The sequence below is a fragment of the Schistocerca nitens genome, unplaced genomic scaffold, assembly GCF_023898315.1.
Source record: "Schistocerca nitens isolate TAMUIC-IGC-003100 unplaced genomic scaffold, iqSchNite1.1 HiC_scaffold_419, whole genome shotgun sequence".
Classification (NCBI taxonomy): Eukaryota; Metazoa; Arthropoda; class Insecta; order Orthoptera; family Acrididae; genus Schistocerca; species Schistocerca nitens.
Window position 1 is genome coordinate 262,302 of NW_026045952.1, and position 23,997 is coordinate 286,298.

Here is a 23,997-nt window from a genome sequence, read left to right on the forward strand (position 1 = left end):
CATTAGGTGTTCCACAGGGTTCAATCATGGGTCCCCTTCTGTTCTTGATATATGTGAATGACCTCCCTTCCTATCTGAAACAGGAAGCTGAACTAAATACAACACATCAACAGAAGTCAGTAGACAGGGTAGAGCATACAAAGTTTTTGAGTGTACGTATAGATGAGGAACTTAATTGGAAAATCCATATTTTGGTTCTTATAAAGCAAGGTTCAGCAACTTTTGCAATCAGAATAATTGCCAATTTCTGAGCATATAGAAATTCGTAAGCTAACACACTTTGCATACTTTCATCTCTGATGTCATACCCAATAATATTTTGGTGTAACTCAACATTTAGACAAAATTATTCACTGCTCAAAAGGAAGTGTTTAGAATAATGCGTGGGGTTCATAGTCGCACATCTTGTAGGCATCTTTTTTAAAAGATTGGGAATTCTTATAACAGCCTCACAGTACATTTACTCACTAATGAAATTTGTTCTCAGCAACATGGACCAGTTTGAAAACAACAGAGACATTGATGATCATAATACCAGAAAAAAGAAAGGTGTTCACTATCCTTTACTCAACCTATCTTTGGCACAGAAAGGGGTAAAATATGCTGCTATAAAATTTTTTGGCAAATAACCAGATGAAATAAAATGTCCGACAGACAGCAGTTGTTGTTGTTGTTGTTGTTGTTGTTGTGGTGGTCTTCAGTCCTGAGACTGGTTTGATGCAGCTCTCCATGCTACTCTATCCTGTGCAAGCTTCTTCATCTCCCAGTACCTATTGCAAGCTACATCATTCTGAATCTGCTCAGTGGATTCATCTCTTGGTCTCCCTCTACGAATTTTACCCTCCACGCTGCCCTCCAATGCTAAATTTGTGATCCCTTGATGCCTCAAAACGTGTCCTACCAACCGGTCCCTTCTTCTTGTCACGTTGTGCCACAAACTCCTCTTCTCCCCAATTCTATTCAATACCTCCTCATTAGTTATGTGGTCTACCCATCTAATCTTCAGCATTCTTCTGTAGTACCACATTTCGAAAGCTTCTATTCTCTTCCTGTCCAAACTATTTATCGTCCATGTTTCACTTCCATACATGGCTACACTCCATACAAATACTTTCAGAAACGACTTCCTGACACTTAAATCTATACTCGATGTTAACAAATTTCTCTTCTTCAGAAACGATTTCCTTGCCATTGCCAGTCTACATTTTATATCCTCTCTACTTCGACCATCATCAGTTATTTTACTCCCCAAATAGCAAAACTCCTTTACTACTTTAAGTGTCTCATTTCCTAATCTAATCCCCTCAGCATCACCCGATTTAATTTGACTACATTCCATTATCCTCGTTTTGCTTTTGTTGATGTTCATCTTATATCCTCCTTTCAAGACACTGTCCATTCCATTCAACTGCTCTTCCAAGTCCTTTGCTGTCTCTGACAGAATTACAATGTCATCGGCGAACCTCAAAGAAATAGCTTCAAAAATAAATTGAAATCATATCTCCTTGACAACTCGTTCTATACCATAGATGAATTCTTGAATAGGAATAAAAAAATCTATAAATATAGTATATGCAAGGGAATGGGGTAAATAATAGAAATATTAATCTTTAACTATGTATTGTAATATCTATATATTAAAAAATCTTGTTTCATATGTGCATTTCTTGTGCACTTGACACGTTCCACATCATAACAGCTACCGTACCATGCGATTGATCAATGGAACACGCAACCAACTAACTAGCAGTGCTGCTGCATGGTGGTATCAGTCAATGCTGGCTAGGGCGATGCGTGAATTACTGTTGAAGTACTGATACTGCTGCTAATAGTTGCACAGCTGACTGAAGATAAATGAACAAGTACCACACACATGCAAACAGAATATTTTAAGTTATTTATTAAAAACAGCTGAATATTTGGTACTAACTTCTATACATGTCTTCCTATACGAGTACTGAACTGCGTAATGCAATTTTCCTGCACTTCATTAGTTTCATTGATGATGACCCCAAAGAATCCTCTACGGTAGACTGTCTCCTTTTCACATCAGAAAGCAGGCTATGTGAAGGTGTTGAACACAATTTCGTTGTATTGCTTTACTCCTGTCCCTATTTTCTAGGACTAATTGTGTTTAAGGATAATTTGGACATTACAAGTGGCTAAAAACTTGTATATCATGTGTGAAGAAAGCTCACTCCCAAGATGATACATCCTTAGTGCTCTGTTAGTGTTGTTCAGAGATGAACATGAAGATAATCTTGAACAACTCTGCTGACCCACCCTGTTGCTTTCCTTTGTGGGGCATATTTGATTGATTTTACAGGAGAGAAACCGTTGTATAGTTCCTCTCCCACTACCTCTAATACTATTCTGCGTGATAAATAGTATGAAATTCACCTTAAAGTTTCAAGTGTGTTTCCCTTCTTTCTGTGGCAAAGTACAGTTATGTGAGAAACTACTTATCACTCTCATTCCAATATTTTCCTTATTCTGAGGTGTGGAAGCGGTGTGTGGCTCAGTGGCTAGATGTCAGATGAAATATCAAAAGGTCCAGGTTTTAATCTGCAGTTGGTCCTTTTCCTATTACTTATTACTTCTTTCACATCTGGCAATGATTCGTTAGTTTGAAAAATGTTGAGATTCACCATGGCTTGGAGTCCACAGTAAACTGTGGGTTGTCGCGTAGTTGTCTGCATACGTCAGCTCAGTGTCAGAGGAAGCAAGGGGATACCACTTCCATTGGGACCATATCCAGTAATGCACTGCAGTGTTCCAAATAACCTTTGGGTTGAGGACAGCTTTATTATGTGGAAATGTCAAAGTGATTATCTGCAAAGTTAACCATAGCTTGTGTTATCAGCAAACTGATAAATATTTTGAAATTTATGTTTGTTTTTAGGTCATTTACGCGTAGGAGGAACGTCTGACTGGTGCTCGGGAACAACATATTTAATCCCTTGGTAAGCTGAGTGTTGGTCTGTAATTTTGTTGCATGCAGTGTGTTGTATTTTCACTATTTGTTTGTGTCTGTAAAGGTATGACATGACCCAACAGTAGGTGTGCCTCTTATGCCTAGTTTATTTAATTTCTGTAGTAGTGCCTCATTATCTATAATACTGAATGCCTTCAACAAGTCAAGGAATCCTCCAATAATATATTCACCATTGTCTACTTTCTGGTAAATTTCACCCAGAAATTCATAGGTAGCAGTGTCGGTCGGCCGTTCATTCTAAACGTGTGTTGCGCTATGGACAGAATTTGATATTTTTGCATAAAGCATGTCAGTCTGTTGTGGAAGACCTACTCAAAAAATTCTGAGAAGCAGGACAATAGGGCAATTGCCCTGTAATTGACAACTTCTTCTATTTTTCCTTTTTTAAATATTAGTTTCAGTTTTGCAATTTTTTGATAGGAAGAGAAGACCTTGATGTCAGTAAAGTATTGCATAAATGTGTCAATGGTTTTACAGTGATTCCACTACATCTTTTTATTATTTTATCAGGTATACTATCAACTCTAGATGATTATTAATTTCGTTTTTAAAGTTTTTATTACAGTAAAAATTTCTTCTTTATTCATTTGGTACAGATGTAATGAGGTCGCAGTGTTGTTGATCTTGAATGATGTTGCTGTTGCATTTTGGTTACTTGGGTTAATCTTACTGATTAGTTGCCTACATATATTTATTAATAGTTGTTGACGATATTTGCTATATTCCTTGTGTCGGTCACCGAACGAGGTGGCGCAGTGGTTAGACACTGGACTCGCATTCGGGAGGACGACGGTTCAATCCCGCGTCCGGCCATCCTGATTTAGGTTTTCCGTGATTTCCCTAAATCGCTCCAGGCAAATGCCGGGATGGTTCCTTTCAAAGGGCACGGCCGACTTCCTTCCCCGTCCTTCCCTAATCCGATGAGACCGATGACCTCGCTGTCTGGTCTCCTTCCCCAAACCAACTAACCAACTAACTAACCTTGTGTCGGTTATTTTCTCTTCATCTTGACATAGCTTGAATTGGCATTTCTATTAGTGACATTACCTGTCTGCTGTTTCACAACTTTTGATGTAGCTTTTGTCTTGTGGCATGTAAAGGTCATTTTTCTTCATTTTTGCTTCTGTAACAACTATTAAAATATTGATTGTATTTTCTGCAGTAAGCATGAAATTCATCACACACCCACAGTGTCCTTAATACAATATAGATTTTCTTTTTTTCTGTGAAAGATTAATTGCAGCAGGACTTGTTTTTATTATTAGACCATAGCCTGTGTTCCTACAGTGGGAATGCAGTTTCATAGTAGTTACTACATATTTCCACAGATTTGTCAGACTTTTGACATGTTCTGCCATGCTGATATACTGCATTCCATGTTACCTCAGCTAACAGTTGTCTGAAGATATCTATATTCATTATTCTGTGACTAATTCTGTTTGCATTGTGGTTTGTGGTATAGAAAACATTACACTGTCCATTATGGGCACAAAACCCTGTATTTATTGTTCTAGCCTGGAATTAATTATTTTCTGCATTTATAATTTTTTTGTTTGAGTTTTCCTGGAAATTCAATTAATCATCACACACTATTACATTTTTCTTATTATCTTTAAGCTTATTGAATGCACTGTCTTAGTTTCTGTAGGAATATAAGCTAAGATCACATTTGGGCTTCTGTACAGGCAAATTGTAATTGTTTTTAGTGAAGTTATTTCTTTAGTATAAATTTTGAAGTTTTATTTTCCTTTCCCAGGATTGTAAACAGCAGTCTCTCGTGTTACTTCTAACAAAAATGGGTATCTCGACCATGCTCAAAGGATATTGTACAGAATGAGGAGGATCGTGTAAACTGGCAACAATACAGTCCTTTATCAATGTTCACCTAAGCATATAAAAGAAGCTTCCTTCAGATGTTTCTGGTTAATTTTTTTCCTCACTGTGGACCTTTTTTTTCTGTATATGTATCTATCATTTTTGTTTTGTCACCTAAAAATGTCTCTTCTGTAATATTTCTGTGTTTTTTGGTAGTTGCACAACTTTCAACACAAACAATTTCTGAGTTTGGTGTTTGTTTGCTCAGCCTGATCGCAATGTGGTTTTTGTCGAAACTGGTTGTTTTTATTTCAATGAAGTCATCTGTGTGTATTAATTTTGTTAGTATTTTGCCAATGTATGACTTCCCAGTGTTGTTGTGATGTCTGTGTTTCATAAACAGTTCTCCTGAAATGGAAAGTTGAAAGAATGCTACATTATGATAGACCTTGCTTTTTTTTGGAAGCTCCAAATTTATGACTGAGTCATCCTGCAGGTCCTATCTGTGAGGCATGGTAGTATTAGTGATGTTGGGCAATTGAAGATCAAGTAGTGTAGAAAATCACTGTGTAGTATGCCTATCCTCCTTTGAGTATTCATCATTACTTGCACCCATGATTATGAAAGTATCATTCTTAGATAAATATCTGAGTGAGTTTGGTGTTTTTTTGTTATTTCAGTCAAAGGTGCACTCAATTTCATCATTCCTATAGCCATACATGATGTATTACATTCATTTATTTTTTCAGATTTCTCATGGTGTGGATGTCACCAAGCATCACAACTTATTTTTTATATTCATTTGTTTATTACTTGAATACATTCTCTTGACTTTCTGCACAGAGGTGTTTATAGTGCAGCTGAAGTTAGATTATAATTTACAGAATTTATTTGTTGGCTGTCAGCTTCTTCTGCAACTAATACATTGTACGTAATTATTTTCTGTCACAACTGTTACCAATATATTGCCTGTGTGTGTATTTTCATTTTGCTGTTTGGCACACATACTTCTGTTATTATTGTTTGTATTTGTTTTTAATCTTTTCAGTGCATCTTGTAAGCACTAGATATTGTTTAATTGTGTTGCAGTAACTAACTGTTCAGTACCTAAATCTTGGTTTGTAACATCTGGGATATAGGGATGCAATGTTCGTTATTACAAAAACATAACAATTTTTTGTACTGAGCCACTGGATAAAGAAGGGATGAATCTACAGTTGAGTTTCTGTGAAAATTTGGAAACATTTTATCACTGTTGCACCACATATATCACTATAAACACCCATGTTTCTGTTCTTAGAATGGAAGCCTACAGGATGATTGCATTGGTGCAATGCCATGAACAGTCTAAATTTTTGTCAGCATGCACACTTAAAAATTAGGTTACAGTTACGCACTGAATTTGTTTATTTTGTATTGTGAGGTCCAGGTCATGAACTACTCCATCACTGTGCATTGTCTTTTCTTTAATCACTTTCCCACGAATTTTCTTGTATGTCTTATCATATTCTGTGAATTTGTCTCTTTTGGGGTGATTGAGATATTTTTTTGTTTCACTAGATACTGTGATAGTAAATTATATCCACTGCATACTTTTCCTTTGTTCAACATTGATTTTTGTAAGGGTTTTTCTTTCTTTTGTGGAAAATGCATCACAACTGTGACACAAAAGTATGAGAAAAATGCATAGAATGAGTTATTGGTTGTTGGTTTTGAAACTATATTTCCCCATGTTTCCTTTGCTAACATTTGTATAAGAATATTCATCTTTTATTTGTTGAAGTGCCTTTTATATTCCCACTTTTTTGTTACTGCTTGCAGTAGAGAAGAATTTGTTAGTGTCAGTAGTGTGTCATGATCTGAAAGACCTAAGTTTACATGTATCGCCTTTAGTAACACAATTTTCAGTATATGTGAAACAGGGAAGATGACACCTCTGTTTTTCTCATAAGGTATTATGTTCGAGTATAATGACTTTCCTGGAGACTAGAAATTTACTCTGTAGGAATCAGCATGGGTTTCGAAAAAGACTGTCATGTGAAACCCAGCTCGCGCTATTCGTTCACGAGACTGAGGGCCATAGACACGGGTTCACAGGTAGATGCCGTGTTTCTTGACTTCCGCAAGGCGTTCGATACAGTTCCCCACAGTCGTTTAATGAACAAAGTAAGAGCATATGGACTATCAGACCAATTGTGTGATTGGATTGAGGAGTTCCTAGATAACAGAACGCAGCATGTCATTCTCAATGGAGAGAAGTCTTCCGAAGTAAGAGTGATTTCAGGTGTGCCACAGGGGAGTGTCATGGGACCGTTGCTGTTCACAATATACATAAATGACCTGGTGGATGACATCGGAAGTTCACTGAGGCTTTTTGCAGATGATGCTGTGGTGTATCGAGAGGTTGTAACAATGGAAAATTGTACTGTAATGCAGGAGGATCTGCAGCGAATTGACGCATGGTGCAGGGAATGGCAATTGAATCTCAATGTAGACAAGTGTAATACATAGAAAGATAGATCCCTTATCATTTAGCTACAAAATAGCAGGCCAGCAACTGGAAGCAGTTAATTCCATAAATTATCTGGGAGTAGGCATTAGGAGTGATTTAAAATGGAATGATCATATAATGTTGATCGTCGGTAAAGCAGATGCCAGACTGAGATTCATTGGAAGAATCCTAAGGAAATGCAATCCGAAAACAAAGGAAGTAGGTTACAGTACGCTTGTTCACCCACTGCTTGAATACTGCACATCGGTGTGGGATCCGTACCAGATAGGGTTGATAGAAGAGAGAGAGAGAGAAGATCCAGCGGAGAGCAGCGCGCTTCGTTACAGGATCATTTAGTAATCGCGAAACCGTTACGGAGATGATAGATAAACTCCAGTGGAAGACTCTGCAGGATAGACGCTCAGTAGCTCGGTACAGGCTTTTGTTAAAGTTTCGAGAACATACCTTCACAAACGAGTCCAGCAGTATATTGCTCCCTCCTACATATATCTCACGAAGAGACCATGAGGATAAAATCAGAGAGATTAGAGCCCACACAGAAGCATACAGACAATCCTTCTTTCCACGAACAGTAAGAGACTGGAATAGAAGGGAGAACCGATAGAGGTACTCAGGGTACCCTCTGCCACACACCGTCAGGTGGCTTGTGGAGTATGGATGTAGATGTAGAAGGTCTGAATAAAGTAGTTTTCAGATAAAACTGCTTAAAAGTTTTCTTATTTCTCTATTTTCAGTTATCAGGTTATTCCTTTTTCTTCATTTTCAGGTACATGTTATTATTTTTTCTCCATTTTCAGTTTCAGGTTAATGTTAAAATCAGCATATAATAAATACACTGTCAGGAAAAAAAAATGCAACACCAGCAAGGGGTTGTGTGAAATAAACAAAAGTTGTTAGGCATGTTTCTACATTTGAACAGTGATGTCTGTTTGCAATTTTGTGCCAGTCGCATAAGAGTGGCGCTAGCAGTGACACTATGGGGATGCAAATCAGGTTTTCTTTAAATGCACTCTGTATCATTCATGGGTGTTAATTAGCCTTTATATTAGACATGGTGAGCTGATGGTAGTCAAGAAAGCCTTTATGGCAACAAAGATGCCATTACCACGTCTTACTGAGTTTGTATGCAGTTGTGTAATTACGGCTACGAGAAGCTGGATTCTTCTGAGAAAAGTGACTTCCTTCACCACCAGGACTGCTTGCTTTTCAGTTTACAGACTGACTGTACCTCCCCAGTGTTTCATCTGTGGTTCCCTTATGTAAGTAGACAAAATAACTTCACTGATGTTGTGTTTATATAGTGGAGGTATTTTCAGTTCATTGAGTGAGTACTTAATTGCAGTTGTCAAGTCAGCTTTTATGTAAAATGGATTCCTATAAACAGTGGCTGAGAAATGCTTCATTTGTAAGTATGATGTTGTCATTGGCATATGTGGTGCTAGTGGGAAAGAGACTGGGTTGGTAAATGTGGTATCTTGCTACTGCTTGTTGTTGGCAACATATTCTAAAGTTGTGTAACTATGTTGTTGTCACATGCTGGTGAATTAATGATTGACCAGAAAGTTACTGCACTTCCCTCAACTTTGTGTTACTGGTATAGCTAGCACTTGTAATAGAGTGGGCTGCAGTGACTGGAGCCACTTACCATATATCCACAGTATATCTTGCAGGGTGGGTGTCCATATCTCTGATGGAAAAGGACTTACATTCAAATTTAGGACAGTAATGTGCCATAATGCATTGCTTGACTTGTGTTGAAATCTCTGAAGTTCCATAACATTCTGGTGACATACTTCTGTTGCAGAAGGAGGCAGTTTGAGCCTCTGGGCCTCATCAGATGCTGGAAGAGCCGAGGCTGAGGGGGTGCATTTGATACTCCTCATGCTCTGAAAAGTCTTCGTCATTGATAGCAGAAACAATGAAATCAACATTGTCACACATATTGCCAGCATGCTACAGCTAGGATAGGTTCTTTGATGTGTACACAGTTGATAGCTCTAGCTGTGGACCTTTTTGACATAATAGCTCACTTAACAATTGCAAATAAATACTCGTGTAATAAAACTGAAAATAACTATATAAACATGGGCCCAGTGAAGTTATTTTTCTTGCTCATATGCACTACATGATCAAAAGTATCCGGACACCCCAAAAACATACATTTTTCATATTAGGTGCCTTGTGCTGCCAGGTACTCCATATCAGTGACCTCAGTAGTCATTAGACATTGTGAGAGAGCAGAATGGGACACTCCGCGGATCTCACGGACTTCAAACGTGGTCAGTTGATTGGGTGTCACTTGTCATATGTCTGTACGAGAGATTTTCACACTCCTAAACATCCCTAGGTCCACTGTTTCTGATGTGATAGTGAAGTGGAAATATGAAGAGACACGTACAGCACAAAAGCATACAGGCCGACCTTGTCTGTTGACTGAAAGAGACTGCCGACAGTTGAAGAGTGTTGTAATGTGTAATAGGCAGACATCCATTCAGACCATCACACAAACTGCACCAGGATCCACTGGATGTACTATGACAGTTAGGCAGGAGGTAAGAATACTTGGATTTCATGATTGAATGACTGCTCATAAGCCACACATCATGGCAGTAAATGCCAAACAATGCCTCGCTTGGTGTAAGGAGCATAAACATTGGATGATTGAACAGTGGAAAAACATTGTGTGGAGTGACAAATCATGGTACACACTATAGTGATCCGATGGCAGGGTGTGGGTATGGTGAATGCCCAGTGGACGTCATCTGCCAGCGTGTGTGGTGCCAACAATAAAATTCGGAAGCAGTGGTGTTATGGTGTGGTCATGTTTTTCATGGAGGGAGGCTTGCACCCATTGTTGTTTTGCATGCCACTATCACAGCACATGCCTACAATGATGTTTTAAGCACCTTCTTGCAATTCTGTTATGGCAATTGCATCTTTCAACAGGATCAAGCACCTGATCATAATGCACGGCCTGTGGCAAAGTGGTTAGATGAGAATAACATCCCTGTAATGGACTAGCCTGGGCAGAGTCTTGACCTGAATCCTATAGAACACCTTTGCGATGTTTTGGAATGCTGACTTCGTACCAGGCCCCACCAACTGACATTGATACCTCTCCTTAGTGCAGCACTCTGTGAAGAATGGGCTGCCATTCCCCAAGAAACCTAGCACCTGATTGAACATGTGCCTGCAAAAGTGGAAGCTGTCATCAAGGCTAAGGATGGGTGAACACCATATTGAATTCCAGCGTTACTGATGAAGGGTGCCATGAACTTGTAAGTCATTTTCAGCCAGGTGTCAGGATACTTTTGATCACATAGTGGAAATGATGGGGGAGGTATAGTCTGTCTGTAAACTGAAAAGCAAGCCATGCTCAGGTGGGGTTGTTGCCTTTGCCTGCAGAATGCTACAGCGTCATAGAGGGTGAATAAGAATCAATTTCCCTGTAGCAGTGTAGAACAGTATGCAGAGATTTACATACAGTCTGCCCATATATATTTCTTGTGTTACTATTATTAGCGAGTCATATCTGTATTCCATGTAGTGACATAGTGGGATAGAGAGATAGAAAGTTGGGACTTGTCCACTCGCTGTTGAGTTGGCAGACCTAGAAAGGAGGGAAGTGCATGACCACGATCTGGTGACCTGCCTCATCCATTGTGCATTCACCCTCCAGCCCCCATACTCCCCCTCTCCCCTGTAATGTGGTAATTATCAGTCCTAGAGAAAAAATGTAGGCCTTTCATGTAGGAAATTTAATGTAGTTTAAATTCATACTGGGAATTAATTTTGCTAGAAATTGCAATTTTTGAGATATTCAAGAGAACCATGGAAACGTGACCTTTAAATGCCCCTTCATCCCCACGCTCACACCACACTGGTCACAATTTTTGGGACGTTGTTCATGTCGCTTCCTCCTACTACTGTACAAAAAATGGTGACTGCACAATTTTTTTGCCTAATTTTGCTTCACTGACTTGGCTACAAGAAGAATATGCAGATACGGTGTACATTTATGACATTTGCATTGGTAGTGCTCCTGCTACTGTTGAAGAGTACAGGCGGCACTTTCTAACCAGTCACATTCCTGATTGTAGAGAGTTTTCAGCGTATTGTGTGAAACAGGTATTCTTCCAATAATTATTCTTCTGACCATGTAGTTCAACAACCTGTGCAGGAATGGCAACACATTGTTGAAATGGTGCAGTGTAGTCCTACTGCCTGCACATGGCAGCTTTTTGCACGTATCTGTGACCTACAAACACTAATTTGGTGAAATTAGATGTGGAAAACTTATGTCCACATTCTTCACATTCGTTCAGTGCCACACAACTTGAATTTAGTTACTGGTTAAATATAAACTGACCATTAATTCTGTTCACTGGTGAAGCCAAATTCATGTGCTATGGAATCAACAACATGCATAATAATCATCGATGTTCACAGGAAAATCCATATGCTACTGCGGAAACCAATATCCAACTTTATTTTTTGATCAGCGCTTGATGTGGCATGACTGGTAACCTGTTGATAGGTCCAGTCATTTTAGAAGAGTGAATTATGGGACAGAATTACTTGCATTTTTTTGGAAATTTGATTCCTCTGTTCCGTAAGCCACATGGACTGCAGTATACTTCCAGCATGATGGGGCCCCTCCACATTTTACCTGACATGTTAGGGAACACCCCAACCACACTTACCTGAATCGCGGAACTGGTAGAGGCTTGGATGAAGTTGGAGGTGAACAAACAAATGATGAATATGGAAGATGAACTGCTTGGTCTTAATCATGGACATTGATGCTCTCATTGCAAAATGTGTAGAGGCACTCAGACAAACAAAATAATCTATTCTCCTAAAAATGCACAAATTCATTGAAGTTGGTGGGGTATCCAAATATTTATTGTGAATTGTACAACAGCTGTAAACAGACAAGTACGGTAATGCTTAGAGGTGAATGTGTTAAAAATGTTATTTTTCAGTTGATACTTCTAAATCAAATATTGTTTTTATTACTAACTGTTGTGCATGTGCATGTTTAACCTTGACAATGTATTGAATAACCTTGACAATGTATTGAATAATATACAAAATAAATAACAGTACACAAAGGAGTTAACACATACAAGACACCTTTCACTTAGTACAGTAGCAAGGGAATGAAGTATCATTCGTCTGGATGTCAGGCCGTGCAGGAATCCATGGAAATGAGCAAGCTTACATGGCAGCAAGGGGTGATGGCAAGTAATCAATGTACTATCCCATGCTGTCCTCTTGGCTGCTGTTACTCATTGAGTAGAAGAGTTAGGTGTCAAAAGGAGACTGAGTGGTTGGCAGTAAAAAGTACAAATTAAGCCTGATAAAGCCAACAATTTTGCCATGATGAACATCGTTGCAGTCACACAGGTAGAAATTAGTGGACTTAACATGACTGAGAATAGGGCACTGTACTCTGACACAAAGGCAACTCCAGGATTACCCACCAGGGTGCATTGCTTGTTGTGTACCAGTGGTGCTATGCCACATTTTCCTTGATTGCACTTTGTATTCCGAAAAAAGGGCAGCAGTTTGTCTCGAGAATGATTTTTCCACTGTTTTAAATACAATGAGATGAGTGTGGGAAAGGGTTTAAGGTCTTGCATATTGTGTAGATTCCTGTCCAAATTACTGAGTAGATTATTTTAATGTATCTTTAAGTGACTGGTTCATCCTTTTAGAGTTAGTGATCAAAGAAGCAACAATTATCTGACAATAGTTTTACAATTTTGCCTATATGACCATTTTGTGCCACACTTTCTGTCTATATGATCAGACTAATCCCAGGAACCACTGTACAAGTTTTGACCCGGTTTTGATCCATGTTGAGTGTGGTGGTCTATCTGACCTAGCTTTCACATTTCAGTGATGTAGAGGTGTGCTAGGAATGAAATGTAGATTAGGCTCCTTTCCACAGTAGGATACCTAGCCAGGGACATGCAGGTTGCTGAAGTGATGTTAAATTTGAAGCTCCTACTGCGCTATATGCACATTTGATACCCGTGCAGATGCCTATAAATGAAGTTACTGTTACACCCAGACAACTCATCCATGGTGTCCCTCCTAAGAGTCATGTAAATTTTCTGCTGTGTTTCAGCAGACATTTGCAATTTTGTTTTTGCAGTGTGTAGCTGGAGTCAGCCAAAGCAAATACTGCTCATCACATCTTTCATACAACTCCCTGCATCAATGAAAGCATTGGTTTGTTTCCCTGTTACAAACAAAATTATGTTTGAAGTGAAATTTTACATGCATGTTCAATAGAGTGGTCCCAAATTAGTGTAGTGCAGTACTTGTTTTATCAATTTGTATTGACAGAAACATTAAAAAATGATGAATAACCAGTACTCCGGCAATGGGGATACACTACACATGGCCTGCACCTGAATAGGATGGGGAAAAATATGTTAGCTTCTCTATTAGCAGAAGCTGTAAGGGGGTCCACGGTCACACAAGGAGTGATCCCTGTGGTTAATGGGTCCAGGCAGACAGGTTTTTTAGGTTAAAGCCAAAGTCCAGACAGATGACAATCAAGATAAATAGAATAAAAGAAACTTCATGGACAGTAAGTAGGGGTAAAGCTAAGGGCAGTATCAACTTACTTCATCAAAATATCAGGGCAATAAAACATAAAGCCGGCCAGAGTGGCTGAGCGGTTCTAGGCACTACAGTCTGGAACCACTCGACCGCTACGGTCGCATGTTTGAATCCTGCCTTGGGCATGGATGTGTGTGATGTCCTTAGATTAGTTAGGTTTAAGTAGTTCTAAGATCTAGGGGGCTGATGAACTCAGAAGTTAAGTCACATAGTGCTCAGAGCCATTTGAACCATTTAAAACATAAAGTAGATGAGCTTTTAGTGTGTTTAGATGACCTCAAAAATAAGAGTGATATTGATATACTCCTGTCTGTCTGAACACCATGTAACTGTGGGCATGGATAGTGTCAATATAAGTGGGTATAATTTAGCATCTTGCACTTACAGATCTAGGATGGATAAAGGAGGAGTTGCCATTTTCATAAAACAAGGGTATAAATGCAAAACTGTAGAAGTAAGCAAATTTTGTGTTGATGGGCACTTTGAGGTTTGTGCATGTGAACTTCTGCTAGATAATGTAGTACTGGTATTAGCAACAGTGTATAGGTCCCCATTAGGAGACTGGGAGCTGCTCATAAAAAAAGTGTGACTCGCTATTATGCTGCCTGTCAGACAAAAAGAAGTAGTTTTTAATCTCTGATGATTTCAGTGTAAACGTTCTAAGTAACAGGGTGTATACGACACGGGACAACCGGGAGACCCGGGACAAACCTGGGAATTTTTTCATCCGGGAGAAAATAAGGATAAACCCAGGAATTTTTCATTGTTTTAGTTTTTGTTTTCAGTTAAATTTTTGTGATTTTGACAGGTAAGAACCAATAATCTAACAAAGGATATTACTGCATCCCGCTTCTGCATTATTATATTGCAGCAACAAAACATGAACGGGAGAAAAAAATAACGAAAATAAAACTTAAGTCGCAAAAGAAATACGCCATATACAACAATAAAACACAGTGCTCATACAAGCGTTTGCCAACTGCAAAGTGTGTCAAAGGCTCTGGGAAGACTATGCAATGCTTCCTAACAACAAAGTGTCTCCGATGAGCGTGACGTCACAACTGTTTACTTTAGATTTGTTTGAGCAGTTGCGGGCCGGCCCTTGTGCATGTGCAGTTTAGTAAAGTATGAGAAGTATCTTTCCCCGCTTCTCGCTACAGACGTGTGGCTGGGCGCTACTATCTAATATTGCCCCGGTTCGGAAATATCGTAGATCCGGGGCTGATTCACAGAGTGGTCTGAGTTCTAGTGGGAAGTCTCCACGTGACTCGTGTTTACGTTTAATGATTTTGCTGTTTCCTCTTCATTTATTGCTCTCACATTAAACGAAAACAAAATGGATATCTGTGGCCGTGAGCTATCAAATGAATTAAAATACATTCTCATAATTACGGAAGGCTAAAATATGTTACTAGTTTCAGGTTTTATCTCCACCTTTCTGACAGTCAGGCATTAATCGCCTTGCAGAACAATGAAGTTATTTTTGTCGGTTTGCTAAAGAAATTTGGCTTTTATTAATATTTTCCGCTCGGGCAGTCAATTTATTCGAAACGAAGTGTTTAAATCCATACTATGGGTTAGTTTCAACTATTCGCTGCATTTCAAAAGTGCATGTTTTCATCCTCTAGCACGTATGGAATTATGCCATAATAAAGAACCAAACATGAGATAATACAGTACCGTTACTCAAGATAATTTACGTCCAAATCTGGACATACGAATGTGCACTTAAAGCCGAATCTCGCATTGTAGTATGGTTCACGAAATTCCGATGTTCTTGGAGTATCCTGATGTTTTGTTTCTTTTATGACACAGTGTAAGATCTTTTAATGTTTTACACTTACGAGCATACGGGCTTCGTGCATCATTGTAGATGCGCAAGCGCGGTGACGCCTGTTTCTGGCACTCTCTGGCAACTACTGAAACGGACCTGTTTCTAACAGGTCACAGGAAAATATTTCAAATGGTTGTTTGAAAAGCGTTACATTCAAAGTAAATTTCCTTTTATGCAAGATGAATTATGTGCGAGAATGTACGATGAATTTCTTAAATCACAGAGTGTTTGACTCATTTAAAAATCAAGTCTTTGAGGACGTACATTTAGAAAATTTCGAGCTCAGAAGATCATACATTTATGTCTTTATTAAAAATTTTACTGACGCGTTTGTGTGTTGTACCTATAAGTGTAACACGCGCAAAAAAATCTACATTATATGAGAAAGCTTTGCTTTTCTTGTAGTATAGCTGTGTATGTTAATTTAAACCATTAACTTTTCCTATTTGTGTGTACGCGCTACTGAACACTGATTTTGCTATTGGCTGACTACGTCACGTATCCTACGCTAAAAGATCCGCTGTCATCGGCTGGCGAGATCACGTGACGAGCTAGGACTGGCTACAAAAGCGCATTGCAATCTTGATTTCAATGCTTCGGAAAGTAACATGTGGCGTTTGGTGGAATTTAAATTTACACTTTCGTAATATGCAGCGTACATGTTGTTGCACGTAAAAGATCTTTCCAAAACGTGTTTTTTTTTCTATAACCATTCAAAGGATTGATAATTTTTACAGTTCTGAGGAAAAGAATACTGTCACTTGACAGGGAAAGTGTATTTTCACCCGGAAGAGAGTGTAATTTTAACCGGGAAAGCCGGGATTTTTTTTTTCTTGTCCGCGTTTACACCCTGAAGTAAGTCTGATAGGTAACGTGAACTAGAAATGTATATATAACTATAACTTAGAATCAGTGATCAATTCCCCTACACATATAGCTCAAGACAGTAGCACACTAATAGATAATGTATTTTTACAGAAAGAGTATGTAAAATAAACACATGCTTTTCCTGTGGTAAATGGATTGTCAGACCATGATTCACAACTGATTAATTTACAAAACCTAACAAGGTTTACAGTTCAGAAACCATTAAGTAAAAGTGTGAGGTCACTCAACCCGGTATCTATAGAGCACTTCAGAGAGAGCTTAAGACATGTTAATTGGGGAGATGTATATAATGAGCCAAATGCTAATGATAAATGCAACGTATTTCTTGATCAATTTATATTCCTTTATGAACATTTTTTTCCAAAGAAAATTACTAAATGTAACACCACACACTTTTCAAAGAAACCTTGGATTACTACAGGCATTAAAGTGTCTTCAGAAAGAAAAAGAAAACTGTATGAGACAGCAAGAACTAGTAAAGATCCAGAAGTAGTTTTACACTATAAAAATTATTGTAACATACTGAGAAAAGTTGTAAGGAAATCAAGAAATATGTATGTTAGAGAAGAAATTAACAACTCCAGCAATAAAATCAAATTGATGTGGAATGTTGTTAGAAGAGAGACAGGAAAAGTAATCACTGGGGTAGGTAGTATTACTTGACTTCCGGAAGGTGTTAGATACAGTTCCACACTATTGCCTGATAAACAAAGTAAGAGCCTACGGAATATCAGACCAGCTGTGTGGCTGGATTGAAGAGTTCTTAGCAAACAGAACACAGCATGTTGTTCTCAATGGAGAACCATCTACAGACGTTAAAGTAACCTCTGGCGTGCCACAGGGGTGTGTTGTGGGACCATCGATTTCACAATATGTATAAATGACCGAGTAGATAGTGTCGAAAGTTCCGTGCGGCTTTTCACGGATGATGCTGCAGTGTACAGAGAAGTTCCAGTATTAGGAAATTGCAGCGAAATGCAGGAAGATCTGCAGTGGAGAGTCACTTGGTGCAGGGAGTGGCAACTGACCCTTAACATAGACAAATGTAATGAATTGCGAATACGTAGAAAGAATGGTTGTTTATTGTATGATTATATGATAGCAGAACAAACACTGGTAGCAGTTACTTCTGTAAAATATCTAGGAGTATGCGTATGGAACGATTTGAAGTGGAATGATCATATAAAATTAATTGTTGGTAAGGCGGGTGCCAGGTTTAGATTCATTGGGAGAGTCCTTAGAAAATGTAGTCCATGAACAAAGGAGGTGGCTTACAAAACACTCGTTCGACCTATACTTGAGTATTGCTCATCAGTGTGGGATCCGTACCAGGTTGGGTTGACAGAGGAGATGGAGAAGATCCAAAGAAGAGTGGCGTGTTTCGTCACAGGGTTATTTGGTAAGTGTGATAGTGTTACGGAGATGTTTAGCAAACTCAAGTGGCAGACAAGAGAGGCGCTCTGCATCGCGGTGGTGTAGCTTGCTGTCCAGGTTTCGAGAGGGTACATTTCTGGATGAGGTATCGAATATATTACTTCCCCCTACTTGTACCTCCTGAGGAGATCACGAATGTAAAATTAGAGAGATTCCAGCGCAGGCTTTCCGGCAGTCGTTCTTCCCGTGAACCATACGCGACTGGAACAGGAAAGGGAGGCAATGACAATGGCACGTAAAGTGCCCTCCGCCACACACTGTTGGGTGGCTTGCGGAGTATAAATGTAGATGTAGATGTACTATTAAAGAGAACGAGACCATCCTAACCGACAGTACACAAGTAGCTAATGTATTTAACAACCATTTCTCAAGTGTAGGAGAAAAAATTGGTGGGTGAGAACAGTTCAAAAGAAAAAGCCAGGCAATACATGGAAGAGTCTGTTCTGAAAAAAATTTGTCAGATTAAGTTTCACCTAACAGCCCCCTTGTGAAATAAGTAAAATTATTATATCTTTGAAAAATAAATGTTCTGTTGGAGTAGATGACATCTCTAATAAGATATGAAAACAATGTAAAGCAATTACAGCTGATGTCACATATGTAATGCATCACTAACTCAAGGTATTTTACCAGACAGGTTAAAATACGCCATTGTCAGACCTCTCTACAAAAAGGGAGACACCACAGATGTCAATTATCGGCCAGTATCCTTGCTTACACCATTTCCAAAAATCTTTGATAAAGTAATGTACTCAAGAGTGGTTAGCCATCTCAACAGTAATGGGATACTTAGTAAATCACAGTTTGGATTTCAAAAATGCTGTTCCACTCGGACAGCAATGCACAATTTCACTGTCCACATAATAAAGTCTTTAAATAGTGAAATGTCAACAACAGGAATTTTCTGTGACTTGTCCAGAGCATTTGATTGTGTGAACCATGACATTATGTTACAGAAATTACAATTCTATGGTATAAATGGAATAGCATATGAGTGGTTCAAGTCATACCTACAGAACAGGAAGCAAAAAGTTTCCTTATATGGGTCAAGTGATTTAAATAAGTTTGCCACTTCATCTAACTGGGGTGAAATTACATTAGGTGTTCCACAGGGTTCAATCATGGGTCCCCTTCTGTTCTTGATATATGTGAATGACCTCCCTTCCTATCTGAAACAGGAAGCTGAACTAAATACAACACATCAACAGAAGTCAGTAGACAGGGTAGAGCATACAAAGTTTTTGAGTGTACGTATAGATGAGGAACTTAATTGGAAAATTCATATTTTGGTTCTTATAAAGCAAGGTTCAGCAACTTTTGCAATCAGAATAATTGCCAATTTCTGAGGATATAGAAATTCGTAAGCTAACACACTTTGCATACTTTCATCTCTGATGTCATACCGAATAATATTTTGGTGTAACTCAACATTTAGACAAAATTATTCACTGCTCAAAAGGAAGCGTTTAGAATAATGCGTGGGGTTCATAGTCGCACATCTTGTAGGCATCTTTTTTAAAAGATTGGGAATTCTTATAACAGCCTCACAGTACATTTACTCACTAATGAAATTTGTTCTCAGCAACATGGACCAGTTTGAAAACAACAGAGACATTGATGATCATAATACCAGAAAAAAGAAAGGTGTTCACTATCCTTTACTCAACCTATCTTTGGCACAGAAAGGGGTAAAATATGCTGCTATAAAAATTTTTGACAAATAACCAGATGAAATAAAATGTCCGACAGACAGCAGTTGTTGTTGTTGTTGTTGTTGTTGTTGTTGTGGTCTTCAGTCCTGAGACTGGTTTGATGCAGCTCTCCATGCTACTCTATCCTGTGCAAGCTTCTTCATCTCCCAGTACCTATTGCAAGCTACATCATTCTGAATCTGCTTAGTGTATTCATCTCTTGGTCTCCCTCTATGAATTTTACCCTCCACGCTGCCCTCCAATGCTAAATTTGTGATCCCTTGATGCCTCAAAACGTGTCCTACCAACCGGTCCCTTCTTCTTGTCACGTTGTGCCACAAACTCCTCTTCTCTCCAATTCTATTCAATACCTCCTCATTAGTTATGTGGTCTACCCATCTAATCTTCAGCATTCTTCTGTAGTACCACATTTCGAAAGCTTCTATTCTCTTCCTGTCCAAACTATTTATCGTCCATGTTTCACTTCCATACATGGCTACACTCCATACAAATACTTTCAGAAACGACTTCCTGACACTTAAATCTATACTCGATGTTAACAAATTTCTCTTCTTCAGAAACGATTTCCTTGCCATTGCCAGTCTACATTTTATATCCTCTCTACTTCGACCATCATCAGTTATTTTACTCCCCAAATAGCAAAACTCCTTTACTACTTTAAGTGTCTCATTTCCTAATCTAATCCCCTCAGCATCACCCGATTTAATTTGACTACATTCCATTATCCTCGTTTTGCTTTTGTTGATGTTCATCTTATATCCTCCTTTCAAGACACTGTCCATTCCATTCAACTGCTCTTCCAAGTCCTTTGCTGTCTCTGACAGAATTACAATGTCATCGGCGAACCTCAAAGAAATAGCTTCAAAAATAAATTGAAATCATATCTCCTTGACAACTCGTTCTATACCATAGATGAATTCTTGAATAGGAATAAAAAAATCTATAAATATAGTATATGCAAGGGAATGGGGTAAATAATAGAAATATTAATCTTTAACTATGTATTGTAATATCTATATATTAAAAAATCTTGTTTCATATGTGCATTTCTTGTGCACTTGACACGTTCCACATCATAACAGCTACCGTACCATGCGATTGATCAATGGAACACGCAACCAACTAACTAGCAGTGCTGCTGCATGGTGGTATCAGTCAATGCTGGCTAGGGCGATGCGTGAATTACTGTTGAAGTACTGATACTGCTGCTAATAGTTGCACAGCTGACTGAAGATAAATGAACAAGTACCACACACATGCAAACAGAATATTTTAAGTTATTTATCAAAAACAGCTGAATATTTGGTACTAACTTCTATACATGTCTTCCTATACGAGTACTGAACTGCATAATGCAATTTTCCTGCACTTCATTAGTTTCATTGATGATGACCCCAAAGAATCCTCTACGGTAGACTGTCTCCTTTTCACATCAGAAAGCAGGCTATGTGAAGGTGTTGAACACAATTTCGTTGTATTGCTTTACTCCTGTCCCTATTTTCTAGGACTAATTGTGTTTAAGGATAATTTGGACATTACAAGTGGCTAAAAACTTGTATATCATGTGTGAAGAAAGCTCACTCCCAAGATGATACATCCTTAGTGCTCTGTTAGTGTTGTTCAGAGATGAACATGAAGATAATCTTGAACAACTCTGCTGACCCACCCTGTTGCTTTCCTTTGTGGGGCATATTTGATTGATTTTACAGGAGAGAAACCGTTGTATAGTTCCTCTCCCACTACCTCTAATACTATTCTGCGTGATAAATAGTATGAAATTCACCTTAAAGTTTCAAGTGTGTTTCCCTTCTTTCTGTGGCAAAGTACAGTTATGTGAGAAACTACTTATCACTCTCATTCCAATATTTTCCTTATTCTGAGGTGTGGAAGCGGTGTGTGGCTCAGTGGCTAGATGTCAGATGAAATATCAAAAGGTCCAGGTTTTAATCTGCAGTTGGTCCTTTTCCTATTACTTATTACTTCTTTCACATCTGGCAATGATTCGTTAGTTTGAAAAATGTTGAGATTCACCATGGCTTGGAGTCCACAGTAAACTGTGGGTTGTCGCGTAGTTGTCTGCATACGTCAGCTCAGTGTCAGAGGAAGCAAGGGGATACCACTTCCATTGGGACCATATCCAGTAATGCACTGCAGTGTTCCAAATAACCTTTGGGTTGAGGACAGCTTTATTATGTGGAAATGTCAAAGTGATTATCTGCAAAGTTAACCATAGCTTGTGTTATCAGCAAACTGATAAATATTTTGAAATTTATGTTTGTTTTTAGGTCATTTACGCGTAGGAGGAACGTCTGACTGGTGCTCGGGAACAACATATTTAATCCCTTGGTAAGCTGAGTGTTGGTCTGTAATTTTGTTGCATGCAGTGTGTTGTATTTTCACTATTTGTTTGTGTCTGTAAAGGTATGACATGACCCAACAGTAGGTGTGCCTCTTATGCCTAGTTTATTTAATTTCTGTAGTAGTGCCTCATTATCTATAATACTGAATGCCTTCAACAAGTCAAGGAATCCTCCAATAATATATTCACCATTGTCTACTTTCTGGTAAATTTCACCCAGAAATTCATAGGTAGCAGTGTCGGTCGGCCGTTCATTCTAAACGTGTGTTGCGCTATGGACAGAATTTGATATTTTTGCATAAAGCATGTCAGTCTGTTGTGGAAGACCTACTCAAAAAATTCTGAGAAGCAGGACAATAGGGCAATTGCCCTGTAATTGACAACTTCTTCTATTTTTCCTTTTTTAAATATTAGTTTCAGTTTTGCAATTTTTTGATAGGAAGAGAAGACCTTGATGTCAGTAAAGTATTGCATAAATGTGTCAATGGTTTTACAGTGATTCCACTACATCTTTTTATTATTTTATCAGGTATACTATCAACTCTAGATGATTATTAATTTCGTTTTTAAAGTTTTTATTACAGTAAAAATTTCTTCTTTATTCATTTGGTACAGATGTAATGAGGTCGCAGTGTTGTTGATCTTGAATGATGTTGCTGTTGCATTTTGGTTACTTGGGTTAATCTTACTGATTAGTTGCCTACATATATTTATTAATAGTTGTTGACGATATTTGCTATATTCCTTGTGTCGGTCACCGAACGAGGTGGCGCAGTGGTTAGACACTGGACTCGCATTCGGGAGGACGACGGTTCAATCCCGCGTCCGGCCATCCTGATTTAGGTTTTCCGTGATTTCCCTAAATCGCTCCAGGCAAATGCCGGGATGGTTCCTTTCAAAGGGCACGGCCGACTTCCTTCCCCGTCCTTCCCTAATCCGATGAGACCGATGACCTCGCTGTCTGGTCTCCTTCCCCAAACCAACTAACCAACTAACTAACCTTGTGTCGGTTATTTTCTCTTCATCTTGACATAGCTTGAATTGGCATTTCTATTAGTGACATTACCTGTCTGCTGTTTCACAACTTTTGATGTAGCTTTTGTCTTGTGGCATGTAAAGGTCATTTTTCTTCATTTTTGCTTCTGTAACAACTATTAAAATATTGATTGTATTTTCTGCAGTAAGCATGAAATTCATCACACACCCACAGTGTCCTTAATACAATATAGATTTTCTTTTTTTCTGTGAAAGATTAATTGCAGCAGGACTTGTTTTTATTATTAGACCATAGCCTGTGTTCCTACAGTGGGAATGCAGTTTCATAGTAGTTACTACATATTTCCACAGATTTGTCAGACTTTTGACATGTTCTGCCATGCTGATATACTGCATTCCATGTTACCTCAGCTAACAGTTGTCTGAAGATATCTATATTCATTATTCTGTGACTAATTCTGTTTGCATTGTGGTTTGTGGTATAGAAAACATTACACTGTCCATTATGGGCACAAAACCCTGTATTTATTGTTCTAGCCTGGAATTAATTATTTTCTGCATTTATAATTTTTTTGTTTGAGTTTTCCTGGAAATTCAATTAATCATCACACACTATTACATTTTTCTTATTATCTTTAAGCTTATTGAATGCACTGTCTTAGTTTCTGTAGGAATATAAGCTAAGATCACATTTGGGCTTCTGTACAGGCAAATTGTAATTGTTTTTAGTGAAGTTATTTCTTTAGTATAAATTTTGAAGTTTTATTTTCCTTTCCCAGGATTGTAAACAGCAGTCTCTCGTGTTACTTCTAACAA